The sequence below is a fragment of the Cervus canadensis genome, chromosome 4 (assembly GCF_019320065.1).
Source record: "Cervus canadensis isolate Bull #8, Minnesota chromosome 4, ASM1932006v1, whole genome shotgun sequence".
In the NCBI taxonomy this organism is placed as follows: domain Eukaryota; kingdom Metazoa; phylum Chordata; class Mammalia; order Artiodactyla; family Cervidae; genus Cervus; species Cervus canadensis.
In genome coordinates, this window is record NC_057389.1 from 15,087,467 (window position 1) to 15,105,618 (window position 18,152).

The following is an 18,152-nucleotide window of genomic DNA, read 5'->3' on the forward strand; positions in this document are numbered from 1 at the left end:
CATGTCATGTTTCCTATAAAATACTGAGTCACACACACTTTATCAAGAAGGAGCAACAAAAAGCCAGCCAAACAGGTTTTAAATGTGTGCCTTCCAAAAAGGCACAGTGACCTTTGGTGGATGAAATCTGCGTTGAACTGCTAATTTAAAAGGCTTGAATGGTGTTAGAATTTTTGCAGTAGAGCCATTAACTCTAAAGAACAGAGTTGGATTTTTTCTTCCAAACTTAGCAAAGCATTCAGAAATACTTTGTTAATTACTTGTTTTCCTTTTGGGGGGCTGGAGAGAAGATTGGTTTTGAAAAACTAAATTATACAGTATTTGAAATTAGTAGGCAGTTTCAACCCACCTGCAAATACTTCCCGCAGACTACCCTTCTCTAATCTACTTGATACCCGGGAAGCAAAGATAACTATCTGCTTGAAACAGCAGCAAAGATAAAAATAAATCCCCAGCACTGCCATTCCTTCTTCGATGATATGCCTGCAGTCTGCTTTCCCTTGCTGTTTTTGGTTTGGCTATTCCACTGGTTTTGCCAACAGTTGTGTTTAGTCAGTCTGCTCAAAGGTTGCTGACTAACAGCTTACCCTTACACATTCAGCTCTGAATGTAATTAATACTACAAAGATTTGATTTTAACATTAAAATTAAATCCTTTTGTAATGGCAGTTCTGGTTTAATTTTTTTTTTTTTAATATTACAGTGGTTAAATGTGTAGATAACATTTTGATGTCTGTATTGAATTATACCTCATTAACCACACTTTGGGCTTCCCGGGTGGCTCAGTGGTAAAGAATCCTAATGCAAGAGACACAGGAAATTTGGGTTCTGTCCCTGAATCTGGAAGATCCACTGGAGTAGGAAATGGCAACCCACTCCAGTATTCTTGCCTGGAAAATTCCATGGACAGAGGAGCCTGGGGTTGCAGAGTCAGACATGACTGAGCACACACACTGCAACCATATGTTAATTTACTAAGGTGTTAATACAGTAATAAATTGCCCAATTCGAAAGAAATATTCACTTTGGTATATATCAAAGATCACAAAGGAGCTGAAAACTAAGTCACACAGCTCTGTCCTTCATCAAATTGAAGTCACTTTGGAAAGCAGCTATTGGAACTATGATTGAAATCTGAACTTGCAACCAATACCATAAATGGCATTCTTAGCAGTTAGTTAAGCTTCCAGTCTTCATTCAGCAAGCTTTTGTGAATATTTGCTGTGTACCAGGCACCACGCTAGACGGTGTGGACCTTGAAGTGCCAGCTCTTGTTACTGACACCCCGTTTGTCAATAAAATCTGCCACTGATGGCTTTGCCTTTTTGTTTCGTTTCCCACCAAAAACTGAAACTTGTGAAATTCAGTTGTCTATGTTACAGACATAGTCACTTTAACAGCACTCACTTATTTAAGCTTGAAAAGTAATCTTTAACCATCCTATAACACCTACAGTTCTTATAGCTAATCCACCCCTAAATTTGAATCACAAGCAGTATTTAAATCTCTTTTGACCTCTTACTATGTGCAAGGCCTTATCCTTATAAGAACTTGCTCTATTAAAAAGAAAAGCCAAATTTTAAGCAGGAAAAACAATTTAGCAGAATATGCGGAAGCCGTAGATCTTATTTCAAACAATATTTAACACAGCAACAAAATTACTATATATCACTGATTGCAAGGCATTTCTTAACCTTTAATATCTTTGGAATTAAAAAATGCATCTCATTATCAACAGCATCTTAGTGGTGTGTCCTAATTTGTCAGCATTTTATATTATGCAGGGGTACATAAAATCATGGAGAGTCGTCCAGTTGGACTGGTATCTTAGATCCAATTAACCGCAGCAATGCAGTAGAAGTATTTAGAGAGTTGCTGTATTCTGCAATAAGGTTTAACTAACTAGAATCTTTTCGAAAGTTTTCTTTCCTGACCTCACCCTTGACAAGTTTGCTTATTAGCTCCGTATGTTAGATAATCTGGAGAATTTATAGGAAAGGTAAATATTTATAACCATTCTTGAATTGTGATTTAAACTGGAAGGAACAAGAGTATGAAATTAAAATGTTCTCAAACTTATTTTTAGGCTAAAATTTTTAACTTATAAAAGTAATTTGCTTTGAGAACAAGTTTAGAAGAAAAGAATTTTACTGATTTAAAGACATATATAAATGCTTTGAGGCTAATGAATTTGCCCTTACCAGACTAGGAATTTTCAAAATCTCTCTTAACTACTCTTATAATTTGTAGTATATTTAGCATAAATGCATAGTCATCCATTATTTTGCTTATAGACTCCAGGGTTGTTTTTTTTTTTCAGTAGTTTTATAACTAAAATTTATTGAATATTTATTATGTGCTAAGACCCCTATTCTAAGCACTTTACACGTGTTATTTTCATTTAGTCCTGGCTAGAATGCCGTGAAGCACATACGCGTATCCTGCAGGTGTGTTAACTCTGGCTCTAAATTTAAACCGCTTGGTAAAGCTCACACCATTAGTGAGTGAGGGAACCTACACACAGTCTAAGCATCTGATTCCAGAGCCTGTTTTCATCACTAAACTGCCTTGCCTGCCTATAATAAATGTTCAGTGAGCATTTTACTCTCACATTCAGAGAAACATTTGTTGAGTATCTCCCCAACCAGGAAGAGAGTCAGGGAGGGCTCAGAGAGGTAGGGAGGTGTGGCAAATATTCCCACCGTCTTAAGGAGCTTGAATTTCACCTTGGATATCAGTGCTTCTTACCTATAAAATCTCTCTAAGGGTCAATGATGTGGTCTGGAAATTTGGCTTTTAAAAATATCCCCCCTAAGATTTCTTAAAAAACTGGAAATAGAACTGCCATATGACCCAGCAATCTCACTTCTGGGCATACACACTGAGGAAACCAGATCTGAAAGAGACACGTGCACCCCAATGTTCATCGCAGCACTGTTTATAATAGCCAGGACATGGAAGCAACCTAGATGCCTATCAGCAGATGAATGGATAAGGAAGCTGTGGTACATATACACCATGGAATATTACTCAGCCGTTAAAAAGAATTCATTTGAACCAGTCCTAATGAGATGGATGAAACTGGAGCCCCTTATACAGAGTGAAGTAAGCCAGAAAGATAAAGAACATTACAGCATACTAACACATGTATATGGAATTTAGAAAGATGGTAACGATAACCCTATATGCAAAACAGAAAAAGAGACACAGAAATACAGAACAGACTTTTGAACTCTGTGGGAGAATGTGAGGGTGGGATATTTCAGAAGAACAGCATGTATACTATCTATGGTGAAACAGATCACCAGCCCAGGTGGGATGCATGAGACAAGTGCTCGGGCCTGGTGCACTGGGAAGACCCAGAGGGATCGGGTGGAGAGGGAGGTGGGAGGGGGGATCGGGATGGGGAATACGTGTAAATCTATGGCTGATTCATATCAATGTACGACAAAACCCACTGAAATGTTGTGAAGTAATTAGCCTCCAACTAATAAAAAAAAAAAAAAAAAAGAAAGAAAAAAAAATATCCCCCCTAGATTTCCTTATAATAGCTAGGTTCACTGTGATTAATAATAGGAAAAGAATATGCACATACGTAGGTATGCGTACATTCTCTTTTTTGGACAAGGTTCATAACTTTCATCATTTTCTGAAGGGGACCACCAATCTCCCCAGTAGGAGAAAACTACTATAGTAGATGCTTTCAGCACATTTAGTAACAAGTCACAGTAAGGAAAAACATTTTGCTTTGTGATCCTTTACAGATATAGGTGCACACATTCAAACAGCTAAAAAAAGTTTCACAGCACGTTATTTATCCTTTACCAATATATTCTGACATGTTCTATTCGATTTCAATTTAAAAGAATCCTGGTCACAGATTACTAAAATTATGTCATAACTTTCCAATGGGTCACAGTCTATAGTTTAAAAAACACTACAAGAAATTATTATTTCCTTTTTTTTATTTTTTAATTTTAGAAATTTTAGCCAGGGAGTCATGTGATCAGATATGCATTTTAGTTTGTTTATCGAGTAGCTACCTTAACTTATATTGCTTATATATGGCAAGGAAGGAAAGGGAGGCGTCAAGGATGATGTCATATTTATGATGAGCATTTGTTTGAATGGTGAGGCTATTATTCAAGATCTAAAATAGATGAAAGAACAGACTGAGGCAGGAGTCATGGAGTATTTGGTTCAGGACGTGCTGTCCATGAGGTGTTCAGATAATAACTCTGTACCTCATTCTGTCGAGATGGATTTGTCCAGAAGACATTGGTATTGAGGGATTTGGAAGAAACGGGTTTTTAGAGAAACAGTTCCAAAAGACGTTTTTATAGAGCTTAATTATACTTGACAGTCCAGTAGTGAGAAGGAAAAAAAGATGTATTAATAGGTGGAATTCTGTTATTAAGGTCTATTAAAAGAGTTACTTTTTTTTCAATTGTTAGGCAAACTGATTTAGTTATGAACACTTACGAGTGTTGATACTTTTAATTCTTAACATTTATGAAATTTGAAGCTCCTTTTGCCAAATTTTGTTCACACCAGTTACGAACAATGACAGGATAATAGAAACCGTGGCGTGCTGATGATAGAAGAGTACACAAGGGAGAAGCAGTGGCTGAGAGCTCTGTGCAGTACGGCCGAGAACATTCTCTAAGTGGGCAGAAGAACTACATGTGGTGTGACACCACATGTATAGAGTTTAATAACAGGCAAATCAAACTGTATTGTGTAGGTACACATGTGATCAAATCATTAAAAACAGGAAAGGAATGGTAATCACGAAAGTTAGAATAGTTGTTACCTCTGATAGAGAAAAACAGGCAGAAGGGATAGGAGAGGAGCACATGGGTAGATACATTATTGCTAATGTTCTCTTATGTTGGGCAGTGAATCCATGGGTTTTATTGTGTCGTCAAGCTTCATAACTATCAAGCTGTATTGATTCTGTAGAAACAAATGTTACATAAAGTTCTCATTATCATTAACTTTAAATATAGTAATGTAAATACATATCTTTGATTTTATAATCTGTCATCTGCATGGATTAAAAGAGAAAAACCAGAACATATTTCAGTAGATGCCAAGGTGGCATTTGATAAGAATTCAATATTAAATCTAGGTTAAAACTTTAAGTGGGAATAGAAGAATTCTTTCTTAACATGATGAAAACTATCAAGCTAATAACCAGCACGTTACTGAACAACAACAATAAAATACACATGGCCACTCTCATCTCTAGAACTTAACATATTTTGAAGAATGCTCATTAATATAATGGAAAAGAAAATTAACTATTTAATTAAAAGCTATGGATAATAGATAAAAGGGAACAAATTTGCATCTGCAGATAAACCAAGTGAAAAACTATAAAAACTTATACAGGATTTCCTTTAGTAACATGGTCAGTTCAGAAATAACTTTAAAAGCCACTGGCTTAAACATAGTAGAGTGGAGTAAAGAGAAGTTTCTTTTAAAATGGGAGAAATAGCGGAATATTTGTAAACTGATGGGCCTCACCCAATAGAAAGCAAAAGTTGATACACAAAAGAGGAAGACTTGCTGGAGCAGTGCCCTTGAGTAGTTGGAGAGATAGTGTCTACTTGCTCAGAGGAGAGATTGGTTTTAGATAGGAGCAAAGAAGGCTCATGTATGATAGCTAGTGGGAAGGTATGTATATGAGTGCAGATTTTGAAATTCTTATTGTTTGTTACACCATTTCTTTAGCCATGTCTCCAAACTAAAGTCAAAACACATAGGTCAAAGTCTTATAATGTTCATACTTAGCAAAGTTTTTGGCACATGGAAAATGCCCACTAAGTGATAAATACAATTTTTAAACATCACTAGCCTCTCTAAGCACTAACAATTAGGAATTTCAGTATAAAAATGATCTTGTTAACAGTAGCAAGAAAAAATTATTAAGTAGCAAAGGTTAAAGGTTAAATGTAGTCATGTTATTCTATCTAAAGAGCTGTAATACTTTCCTGATGGGTATAAGAGAATATATAACTGATAAATGGCAAGGCTGTCTGTCCATGAATTTAGGTTAGAAGCTTTTGAAGTTATCATTTCTTCTTCCTAATTAGTAATAAGATGTCATATATATCATTATACTAACTTAAAAAATAAATGTGCTATGTGTGTGCTCAGTTTTATCCCACTCTTTGTGACCCTCTGGACTATAGCCCACCAGGCTCCTCTGTCCATGGGATTCTCCAGGCAAGAATATTGGAGTGGATTGCCATTCCCTTCTCCAGGGGATCTTCCTGACCCAAGGATCGAACCCGCGTCTCCTGCCTCTTCTGCATTGGCAGGCAGATTCTTTACTGCTCAGCCACCTAGGAAGGTTTAAAAAAAGTACACAAACACAAATATAAAGCTACAAAAAATATGAAATGCTGTACACCAAAATGTCATTGCTTTACAAATTCCTTTTCTAATGAGATAGATGTGTTTATCTATATTTCCTAATTTTTCTATAAGCATAAAATAAATGTTTAGAGATGCTGAGCTTAAATATGTCAGGAATCTAGGAGAAAGCCTGAATATTCAAGGTTTAAAAAAAAGTTGACAAGGAAAAGAGAAAGCATGTTTGGAAGTTATCTGTACCTAGACACCAGCTAAATATCTTTCTAGTCAACTACTTAACAAGCTGCTTTGTCATCTATCAGCTGAGAAAGAAAGTTTTCTCCCTTCTGTGATCTTTCTCCCCAGGGGAAGGAAGGTAAAGGCGGGGGGTGACTGGTGTTATCAAGAGCATGGGACAGAGGCCACTCTCCTTTCTGAATTAACAGCAGACATTTTGGAACAGTGGTGTTGTGAAGAGTCCTGGCAATGACTCCAGTCTAGAAAGAATAGATTATGGGGATGAAAAGCAGTAGTCAGCTGAATTTCAAAAGATAAGATTCTTAGGGAACTTCAGGCACTAAAACTCAGAATGCAATAGAGAACCTATTAAAGATAACTAAATTGGGCCCACAATATTAAAGGGTTAGTACTTAATTAAGCAGCCATAGGAAAGGGGCAATCTTTTATAGAACTTAAAAAGTTTACAGTGTCTAATAATCACTAAGTTATTTTAAGAGTGAGAATATAAGGTATAGCCATATTTATGAATGTAGTAGTACTCTACTAATCAACACTAAGAAATTCTTCCTTAATAATAACCAGAATGCTTTTTTAGTTTTCTCTTAATCTGTTTATATTGGTAATTCATTAAAATCAGTTTTCACAGATTTGGAAGGAGGAACAGAACTTGAGGTGTTCCATTTCCACCAAACAATAGGATGATGCTGACATATTTCCATAGCTGTTTAAATGTTTTGTATTTGGCTGTTAAGAGAAGTTTCTACCAGGGATGCTTGGTGTTTTGTTTTACTTTTCCAGGAAGATAGTGTTCTGTTCCTTCCTTTGAGAATTTGAAAAATAAGATAACTGTGAATCCATGATTAATTTTGGATAAAGTCTTAAACTTTACAATTTCAGATTCTGTTAAAAAAAAAAATCTATTTTTTTCCAAAAATGTATAAGGCAATTGAGTCATAAGAAGCCAAATGTCTCCTGAAGCCTACTGATATGGTTATCTTTTTTAAGGGGCAATGCAATGAATTATTGTCAAGAGGATAAAATGTTTTGCTACCTCATATAATTTCTTTATTCTAGAGGGACCTATGTTGTCTCAATCAAATAACCATCTAGAATATAACCAACAGTTTTATGATATGAATTGCTAAAATACAGTAATTACCTTAGTTGCCCATATGTAAAATATCTTAGGTCTTTCTTTGCCAACATATCTTTCTCTATTTGAAGGGATAGCTTTGATGGCTCTACCAACGGCTCAGGCATACCATCCTTAGAAATGAATCATTTTAGTCCTGTATTTCTTATAATAATAATAAATCAATTGATCTAAGAGACTTGACAGGCCCTCATATTTACATGACCTGCCAAGTCTCTCAGAAATCAGAATTGCAGTTTTTAATTTAGTTCTTGATGCACTGTGCATATCAGTAGCTTTATACATGTAAAATCAGAAATAGTTTTACTTCTTGAAGGCTTGAAAGAAATTTTAGCAAGTGAATTTGATTTATGAAAACTGAATAGAAATAAATTTTATGAAATGGACGGTACCTTAGGACTATATTTTCAAGGTAGATGTTTAGAAAGAGACCTTTAAAAATTAAAATAAATTTTATTCATTTTTTAAGACTACCTATATAGTTTTGACACACCAAAAAAAAACCCCACTTAATTCGGTTTCGTTTCTTCAGTGCCCTGTAGCTAGTATCTGGGGTTCTGAAGGCAGCTTTTTATTTTATTTTTTAATGGATAGGGCACTTGGGAAGCAGTGTTTGCTACCCTTCTAGAATAATACCCTTCTAGAGTAATTGCAGGCATTTGTAATTTTTCAGCCTTTCATGGACACCTGTTGTGGCTGATTCATTCTTATACCTTATCTCTGTGTATGTTGAGTTTGGAACAGTTAGAAATATTGCTAGTCTTTTGGGTTGTTTGTTTTCCCAGATAGCTTCTTTGGCTTTTATTTAAGCTAACACTTAAATTTTGACCCTGAAGGTTTCTAGCCCCTTACTTTTGCAAATACCAAGAATTCAGAATAAGTATTATCAACTTTTGATTATCCACAGGGTACCTGTTATCAGTCCATTACCATTTTTTAATTACTTTAAAAATCAAACACATCACTATTGCTGAAGGAGACGTGTGTGCACATGAATTGAACAGGCCAAAATCAGAGTGGGAGCTCTCCAATACTGTCTTTACGTCCTCAGAACACTCTGGGGCATATGCTGTGTGTTGGACATTTTACCAAGCCCCTTAGATAAGTTATCTCTTTAAACTCCAACAGCCTTATGAGGTGAATAATATCATTACCCAGAGGAAACTGAGAATTCATGAGGTTAAGTTGCTTGCCCAAGTTAACACAGATGGTAGATTCCAGAGGCACATTGGAAACTGGGCATCGTTGCACCAGATTCTAGCATATGTAATCTAGCGTACTAGATGTGGTCTGCTTGCCCTGTTCCCTTGTCATCTGTGTGTGAAGGAGAAGTGCTCAGGTTTCCTCTTCTCAAACCATTGAATTGTATCCATCTTAGAACTGGAAATACAAAGAGACCCAATAGTAAAGAAAGCATTTTAAAAAGGAAAGGGAATAAGGCAGAAGGACACTATTTCTTACCTCTGGTATCCTTCAAATGTTTGCCTCTAATTCCCATCGAGAAATGGCATATAAGAGATCATACTTGCACACAGTCTTTTGTAACTGTCATTTAAGATGTGACTAAAGTGTAATTAATAAAATATCCCCCAAGTATTACACATCTTGTTGCTGTTTCTCTTCCCTTAGCAGAGAGCCTGGATTTGTGTCCTTGGTCCCCAGAGCCCGCCTGGGTTCTGTGATATTACCAACGTGGCTGCCTCAGCAGTCCCAGTTCGTCACCCTTTCCTCAATCAGAGTGGCTCTATTTGTAGTACATGGTGGGTTTCCTCACAAGATTTCTTTTGAAAAAAGCATTCTGTAGCTTAAATTTGTTTTTAAATATGTTGATGTTGAAAAACAGAAAATTAAGAATTGAATTTCTTTTAAAATCTATATGGAAATATTTTTCAGACTTAAATACCATTTATGTTATTGAACTGATAAGTTTTCACAGCAACATTGAGTGAGCTGGAAAGAAACCATGTATTTTGCAAAATCTAGAGCCTGGGCCACTTTTAGCGACTTGTTTTAATCTCAAGTGTTCACATCTGTCAAGTACCCGTCTCCCCCCAGATTTACACAACCATTGCTGACTGCCATACATGACTTCTGTTCCACCCACGTTTTACCAGCAGTGCCTCCTGGCATATTACAGAAAGCTTTCTTCAAGACTTCAGGAGAACAAGGAGAGAAGATTAGCAATGAATTTGGAAAATGACATTCATATCAAAGATTGTTTTTCCTTGTAGAAATCAGGTTTGGCCTTTGTTTCTGAGAAACAAGCCACTTTTTTTAAAAACACAATTCTGCTTCCTACTTGACCAGGAGAATTGCTACGTTTAGAATTATTTAGTGTGGTTTCCCTAAGTCCTTTAAAATGCAAAGTGGCCTTAAAGATGCTAGATCATATTTTCAAATGGAATTTCATAAGGCCAGAGTATCATGTGAATATTTTAATAAAGATGAAGATAATTTTTTAAAAAAAGAAAAATGTATATTATAAATTTAAGTTCCACAAACTCAGGCAACCACTTGACCTCAGCTTGGGGGCTAAACATAGCACAAAGAGGTAAGAAACTTTTTCATCCTGACATTTGTACCACACAGTGCCTGCTGTTTGCTGTCTGTTTTGTTTCTTCCTTTCATTCTGCTATTTATTTTTGCCTGCTCTGGTTTTCCACTGACTCTTTTAAGTCATCTATTTCAGATATAGATCTTATTTTTTAGTATTCCTGGCAAAAGTCTTCTTCAGAGTGCATTTAATCTAGTTCTAAGTTTCTTCAGATGGATCCAACAAATATTTATTAGGTATCTATTATGTTCCAGTATGTGTGAAAGTAAGACCATGGTCCTTGCCCCCCAAAAGACTCTTGGTCTAATAGGAAGGAAGACATGAAGAAGTGCTCAGCACGCACTACAGTGAGGGCAGAAGGAGAGGTGAGCCCGAGAGGCTGTGGGGACAGAAAAGGGAACCTGTTTCACTGGGGAAGGAAAGGCTTCTGGGCTGAGGGTTAAATAAAGGGTAAGTTAGCACAGGTCAAGACAGAAATGGGGACATCAAGTACAAGGTGGAGAGTGAGGCCCAGGTCTGTTGGGAAGGAACCACAAGTGTCCTTCCTGTTCAGGAGTTTACATTCTACATAGATCAGTAGTAGAAACCATACAGAAATTATGATGCTTAGGATTGACATGGTCACGCTGGCATTTTATGAAACTAATTTTGGCAGCCGAATCATTAGAGGATGGGATCAAGAGAAGACAAAAAGTGGAGGCCACGTTACAAGATGTCCAAGCAGGTGATATTGAGCCAAAACAGAGGAAGGACACAAGAACATACATTTGAGAGAGAATTTGGGAAGTAAAAGCAGTAAGCCTTGTGTATCTGGATGCTGAGGGATGTAGGGTGGTATGGGAGAAAGAAGAGTCAAAGTTGACTCCCCAAGATGCCAATAACCTCAGTAAAATAGATAAATGGTAGTTTATTAATAGGAGATAGATAATGTGACAGGGTGGGCGGACTTAGGAATAGGATAATTCTTTTCTAAAGAAGCATTGATGCTGTGGAATATATTTAAATTTCAGAAGGGAATGGTTAATAAAATGAAAAGCAATTTTAGAATAATGATTATGGAACTGAACACAAAGTTTTAGTTTTTGCCACCAAAGAGAGACATATGGATTAGCCCAGCTATGAAATTTGAACAAACTTAGATTCTCTTGGTGGTTCTGTCACTTTTCTTCTAAAAGCTATTATGGCATTTAGCAATTTTGCAGTCATTTTTAAATACAGCTTTTCTGTTCCCTCACACTCCATAGTCTGTATCCTTTTCCCTGGTTCTCTAATATCTGCTATTTGCATCTTACCCCTGCCACTAACTGACCTTCCCCCTTTTTCCTGGAAATACCCAGCTACCAACCAACTACACCCAACCACCTGGGCCTTTCTCAATAATTTTTGGCCATGAAGCTACAAAATGAGTCATAACAAAACCCATTTTGAAGCCCCTTTTTAGCTGGTGAAACCAGCATTGGTCAACTGTATTTTCATGTGCTTAGCTGATTTACATTAAGGTACTCATCATCATATGCAAGAATAAATATACAAGCATAAATATATACATATACATATGAGTATATATACACATACGTGTATATATGTATATGTGTGTACACACACACATTCTCTCAAACAACTCCATTCTTCCAGGGGAAAATGCCTTGGCATCAACCTTGATATTCCTTTCTTTCTTTCTTCACGGTATGTCTAGGAATCCTGCCATCTCTACCTACAAATTATATCTTGAATCCCTCTACTTCTCCCCATCTCCTAGTCGAAGTCCTCATTATCTCTTCTGAATTTCTGTACATAGGTGCCACAATGGCAGGGATGGTTGTGGTTTTATTCATTAATATGTCACGGAAACCTAGAGTAGTGCCTAACACAGCAGGCCGTCAGTTAATACTTGTGGAATAAGTGAAATAAATGAACAAATCAGTCAGTGTCATCTTACTGGGTAGACCAACATTTAGAAGGCTGGTTTCATATTAAAGAGAAACCTTATTAAGAGAGCTAAAAATTACTCAAGGTAATTTTTTTTCAGTTTCAGTGATACAGCAACTTGGGTGTATTTGACTGTCAAAAATTAGCACTTTACTCTTGTAGATGGTATTGCTTACTTGTAACCAATTGAAATTAATTTTTGATATGTTGTCATCAATGATGTTTTCCCCCAAAACAGCCATAAATTTAAAATAATATATTAGGGGTGAGAATATAGTTTCAAAGGAATGGTTTTTTTATTTAAAGACTATATTCCATGGAAGTAATAGCACTAAGAAAATTAGTACTGACCTACTGTACCCTTCCATCGAGATTTTTTTAAGTCCTAATACTGGATTTAAGGAACTATATGAAGGAGAATAGAAAAGGCTATTATACTTTTACTTTTTCTTTAATACTGTACATCTTGCTACAGAGGAAGAATGCAAGGAAATAAATGGGCTTACTTTGTCCTGAATTATTCATATTAATTGGTATATGGCCTGAGTTTTTTTTGAATAACTGCCAACATTTCCCTTTGTGCAGATAAATTTAGCATTTTGTACTACTCTCAGTAAAACCTCAATCATGTGGACATTTCAGATGTTTATAATATGTGTGGGATCCACTCCACTCCCTGTCATTCCTTGTCAGTGGGAACATTCATCTCTTACTGATTTCTCTAATACCTAAACTTTTTCTACTGCCAGTGAAAGATCCCCTCCCTACTCCCCCACCCCCACCTCAGCATTGGTTTCTACATCTGGACTGATCTGAGAAGCCTTTTTTTCTTCCCTAAATGCATAATGTTAGGCCTAAAGTTATAACTGCAGCTCTAGTTTGAAAAATAGGACTTTGTGGCTTTCAGGTTGAGGTTTCTATTTTCTGTTCTGATTCTAGGTTTATTCTGCCCCTAAACTCTGGAACCTTACTGGTACCATGCAAATACATTTCTCTAGCTAAACTGAATTTTCCAGATTATTAGGAAATTACAGAATCATTAAAAGTCAGGAAAGGAGTTGAGAACAACAGAGAATTCTAATGTTTAAATGTTTGTAGCATTTTTTGTATCCAAACTAAGATATGTAGTTTATATGTAGTAAAATAATAGCTATTTTAGTCCAATAATATTAAGAGACAAGCTGACCTCCTAAGATACTATAGGGATGGAGGGAAGTGGGTTCTGAAGTCATAAAAACTGGGAAATTGCTATTCAGAGTGAAAGGACCTAGTTTAAAGTAAATGATTTTGTTTAAGCTGGCATTTCCCAAACTTATTTCAGGATAGAACCTTTTTAATGCAAGGAAATTTCAGCATCCTTTATAATATTGGTGGGAAGAAAGCAGATAGTTCAGTTCTCGCCATGGCTGAGGCTTTAATCACCATTTTTATTCATCTAGCAAATACATATGGAGTGACTGCTTTTTGCTACATACTATTCAAGATGCTGGCAATACCTGGAACAAACCAGACAAAAGCCGGTGACCTTCTAAGGATTAGAAGGCCTAGCCAGGGGAGAAAGACAATAAGCAAAATTAAGTAGTGCAGGTACTAAGTACTTTAGACAAACATCGAGCCAGGGTCAGGCAGTCAGGGGTACAGGGGTTACAATTTTAAATAGAGATGTAACCTTGAGCAAGTCACTTAGCTTCTCTCTGCTCCAGATCTGTAAGATGAAGCCATTCAACTAAATCATCTTCGAGGCCCTGCCAGCAGGTCTGCTTTAAGGACCAAGAGTTGTCATAATCAAGCTGTGGTATTGCTGGGTCATGAACATCTCTCTGAGCGTTTGCAGCTACCTTAGTAGAAAAGGCTGATAAAAGTTATAGAATTGCTGCCAAATAAAAGCTTATGTAAACCTAAATAATTTGTAATACCCACAACAGAACAAAGCATTTGTATTAAATAAATGGGGGGAAGAAACACCTTGCTGGTTCTATTTTTAATCTAGTGTGTACCTCAGTCCAGTGAAAAACCTCTGCAATAAAAGTACCAGTGGTTTTTAAGCAGATACTAGCATGCCCGTATGAGAAATTTGCAGCAGTACACATACTGAGCTTCTGCCCTTATATCCTTATGTAAAACGGAGGTCTGTGACTTGATGTCGAAATGACCTTTCAGACAGTATTCCAGTGCCACATGCCTGAACTTGTGTCTCAGAGTAATTAGAAGCTTTGACTTACACATCTTGGTATACAGTGTTTATGTTAATTATAAATGTCTGAAAGTTTCCTGAAACTTTGTCTTCATAGCTTTTTATCAAAGACAGCCTGGAGTTTGGGAGGAGGGTTGTGGATTGTGGTCCTAAGCCTTTGATTTTCAGCCTCTCATATTTGGAATGAAAATTAAAATCTACTTTTCAGCTTGCCCAGAACACGGTAGTGTATTTTTATATTCTTCATTGTGAATAAGAAACTGTTTGGAATCATAGTCTTTGATACTTTTAAAATAACATTTCACTCTTAAGGCATTAGCTAAAAATTTTCAAGTAGACCATGGGTCCCTAAAGTTCTAAAAGTATTCCCACTGACTTGTAGGAAAAGCTCAAAATAATATAATTAAAATTGAGAAGTCCCTATCATACAAAGGGATGCTCTTCCAAAATTGTTTCTAAACAGACCTTGGAATTTCTTTTCCCATGGTGATTAGCCCTGTCTTCAAAAGCCAATCCTAGGCCCAACAATAACAGTCATTTTCATCTCCCCCTAGTCATAGTCCATAACCCAAAGGCCAGTTTATAAGAAAATGCTTCATAATCATTCTGGAAGAAAAGACCGACTCCTACTTCACTATCTAGACAAGCTATGGAGTAGGTTCCGTATATTAGAGACAGAAGTGATGAGTATCCCCAAGTTCCTCTGAAGTCTAGTCTCTGAAATGGCCCTGGATCAGACAAGGACTCTGATCCCATTTTAGCTGGACCAGTCCCACGGGCTCTGGTCCACTCTGAGGCCCCCATAGTTTAGTTCTGACGCACCCCACTCTGTCGCCCCTCCTGCCTGCTCTAATTGTCATACACAACCTGCTCTTTCCATTAAGCCTTTGCCCAAGAAGCCAAACTGTTAGGCACATTTACCAGGTATAAACATAAGTACTCTTTGTACATACATTTCATTCCTAATATATTCAGATATTGATGCACAGAAAATTTATATCTGATGTGTACCATCTCCTTCAGGAAATAAGATATACTAAATCTATAGACTGTACAGTGTAGACTTGAAAATTTTAAAGATAAGAAGATTGCATGGTTGACATCTTGCTCTCAGATATTTTTATAAGAAAAGCCTGAGATTAGGTCAGGCTGTGCCATCTTGCCATGCCCTTGGAGAAGATCATAGCAACCCATTCCAGAGGGTTCTCCAGATTGCCTGGAGAATCCCATGGACAGAGGAGCCTGGCACACTACAGTTCATGGGGTCACACAGAGTCAGACATGACTGAGCAACTTAGCACGCATGTACCATCTGCATTCTTCTGCTCTGAAAGCCACCAGGGAAAAGGGATGTAGAAACTCAGTTGTGGGAACTCTGTGGTACTCATCATTCCTTAACCTCCAGCTCCACCCCAGCTCCTCAGCTGGAGAAAAATAGCATGACATGTACCCAGGATGCCCATGAGAAACATGATCTGCCCTGACACCTGCCTCTGCCCCTGTGTGCACACTGCTCCCGTACACACCATAGGCGGGGGCAGCAGGTAGGAGGGAGCTTCGAGAAGTCCTGCTGTCATTCTCCATGGTGTTACCTCCTTTTTTTTTTTAAATGGGTACTTTTATTTCTTTAAAGATACCATTTTCCCCTTTAATTCCTCATTAATTATCAAAAGTCAATGAAGTCAAGAATTCTTTTCTTTTCTAAGAGACTAACCTACCTCTGTCTGTGATCCATAACTTCTCAACTTCAGCCTTACTAATGTATTAGAGACTGCATAATTCATTGTTGTGGGGGCCATCCTGCGCACTGTAACGTGTTGGGCGATGTCCCTGGCATCCAAAAGATGCCAGTAGCAACCTCCCACACCCAGTGCCCCCTGGGGTGGTGGGGGGGCGGTGGCGAAACTGCCCCTTGGCAAAAACTGCTCTCCTGATCCCTGTGGCAGACAAGCTTCCAAAAACTTTAATGGGTTCATAACATGGGTTGCGTATTTTTTTAACTTTGTTTCTTTTAAACCTGATCCTTTCCTATTCTATTATTATCATATTTTTGTAATGACAATAGCTATTTTTTTTTCTATTTGATATTCTTTTAAAGAATAAGAAAGCTTTCTATGCCCACCATCAGGCCAGACCCTAATGCTTTGAGTGGTGTGCACAGCAATTAATTCATTCAAGGTATTTCTGTTATTAAACCCTCCAAGTTTACACAAAGACTTTCTGTGTATATGTGTGCTTAAAAATGGGGAAGAAAATGTATAGGAAGATAATTTTTCACCTTAAGAAGTATAAATGTTACTTAAGAAGAATCACAGTTAAGATGATAAGAAAGGAAAAGCCATGCTCTGTTTAGTAGATGTATGAGCTTAAGGACGCCAGTAATTAAAAGTTTTCTGTGAAAGAATACTGAACATTTGTACAATTTGAGTACAAACTCTAGAATTTGAGTACAAACTCTAATCACTCCTGCAAAATAGACAAAAAAAAAACAAAACTGTATGATTCTGCTTTTTAAAAATGCAATTTAGAATCTCCCAAAAGGGAGAATCTTCCATACTCTGATGGGTAAAGTACTTCTGCAGTCCCAGACCAGAACCCTATAGGAAGGAAGACCTTAGGCCTAAACTGAAGCCAGAACCTGGCCTGGAAATCAGTTCGCCACCGCTGTGGAAAATCTCCCCAACCAGGTTCTGCAGATCTGCACGGAGGGTTGAGGGGGACGGTGAGTGGAAGTTAAGTGAGTCATGGCTGAGGAAGGGATGTCATTCAAGCGTTCACACCTTCATTCCCTGTCTACCTGCTGTCCTAGACCTTAATGAGGACATATACATAGCAGCCAGTTAGCTCAGAGTCTTATTCTTCCCTTGATGGAAAGGGAAGATTTGGGGGAGAAGAAAGAATTAGAAAACACTTTCTCCCTCCTTGCTTGTCTACTAAATTGCCAAGAGTAGGTATATGGAGTCTGGAGAGCAGGAAGTCACATTTTACATTCTTTCCAACAAAACCCATTTGTAAGCACCACCTAACACCATGGTGGCCCCTGTACACCCAAGGGAAGAAAGGCCTTGGGAGCTGGGAAGAGTGGTATAGTTGAAAGACAGAAATCTCCAGTTCCTGTATTCACGGGTATTTATTAAGCCCTCACTATGTGCCAGGAAAACACGCCAGGTACAGGGGCTCAATAATCGAGAGCAGTCCTGTCCCTTTGCTTCTGGGACCGCTCTCTAGGAAAGGAGCCAGGCCTTGAGCCAAGAGCATAGGAGACATCCACTTGTTCCAGAGTGTTGCCTAGGGCTCGGCCTTGGGGGGCCTGCAGAGTCACCTCTGTGGGCTGCTGACCTTGTTCTGTAAACACGAGGGGGGAGAAACACCCAGCTGCGTTGTGCTGTGAATGTAATTACGGTATTCACCTTATTTATGCTGCTAGTTACTCTTCAAAAGTAGTACTCCAAGAAGTAAGAATTAAAATGAAATGTGTATGTAATAAGACAGCAAAGGATTCAGATATAGACTCTGTCTCAGAGACCATCTAAATATCTAGAAGCTATTTAGCAGGGGGTCACAAAGACACAGGCAGAACCTTTGCGTCTCAGAAGAGGAAGAGCTTTTCAGCAAGTTCACTGATAACTCTTCCATGTGAGATGTAAGCAATTTCTACTGTGAAAAGAAGAGGGTTCCTCTTATAGACTAATTACTGAGCCAACACAATTACTGACACTTTA

At 37.6% G+C, this 18,152-nt stretch overlaps 1 protein-coding gene across 1 annotated transcript in view; it reads left to right on the top strand.

The window, feature by feature from the left end:
* The window catches only part of ELL2 (elongation factor for RNA polymerase II 2), a 70,009-nt gene that overhangs the window by 23,494 nt on the left and 28,363 nt on the right, over positions 1-18,152 (top strand). The window lies entirely within an intron of this gene.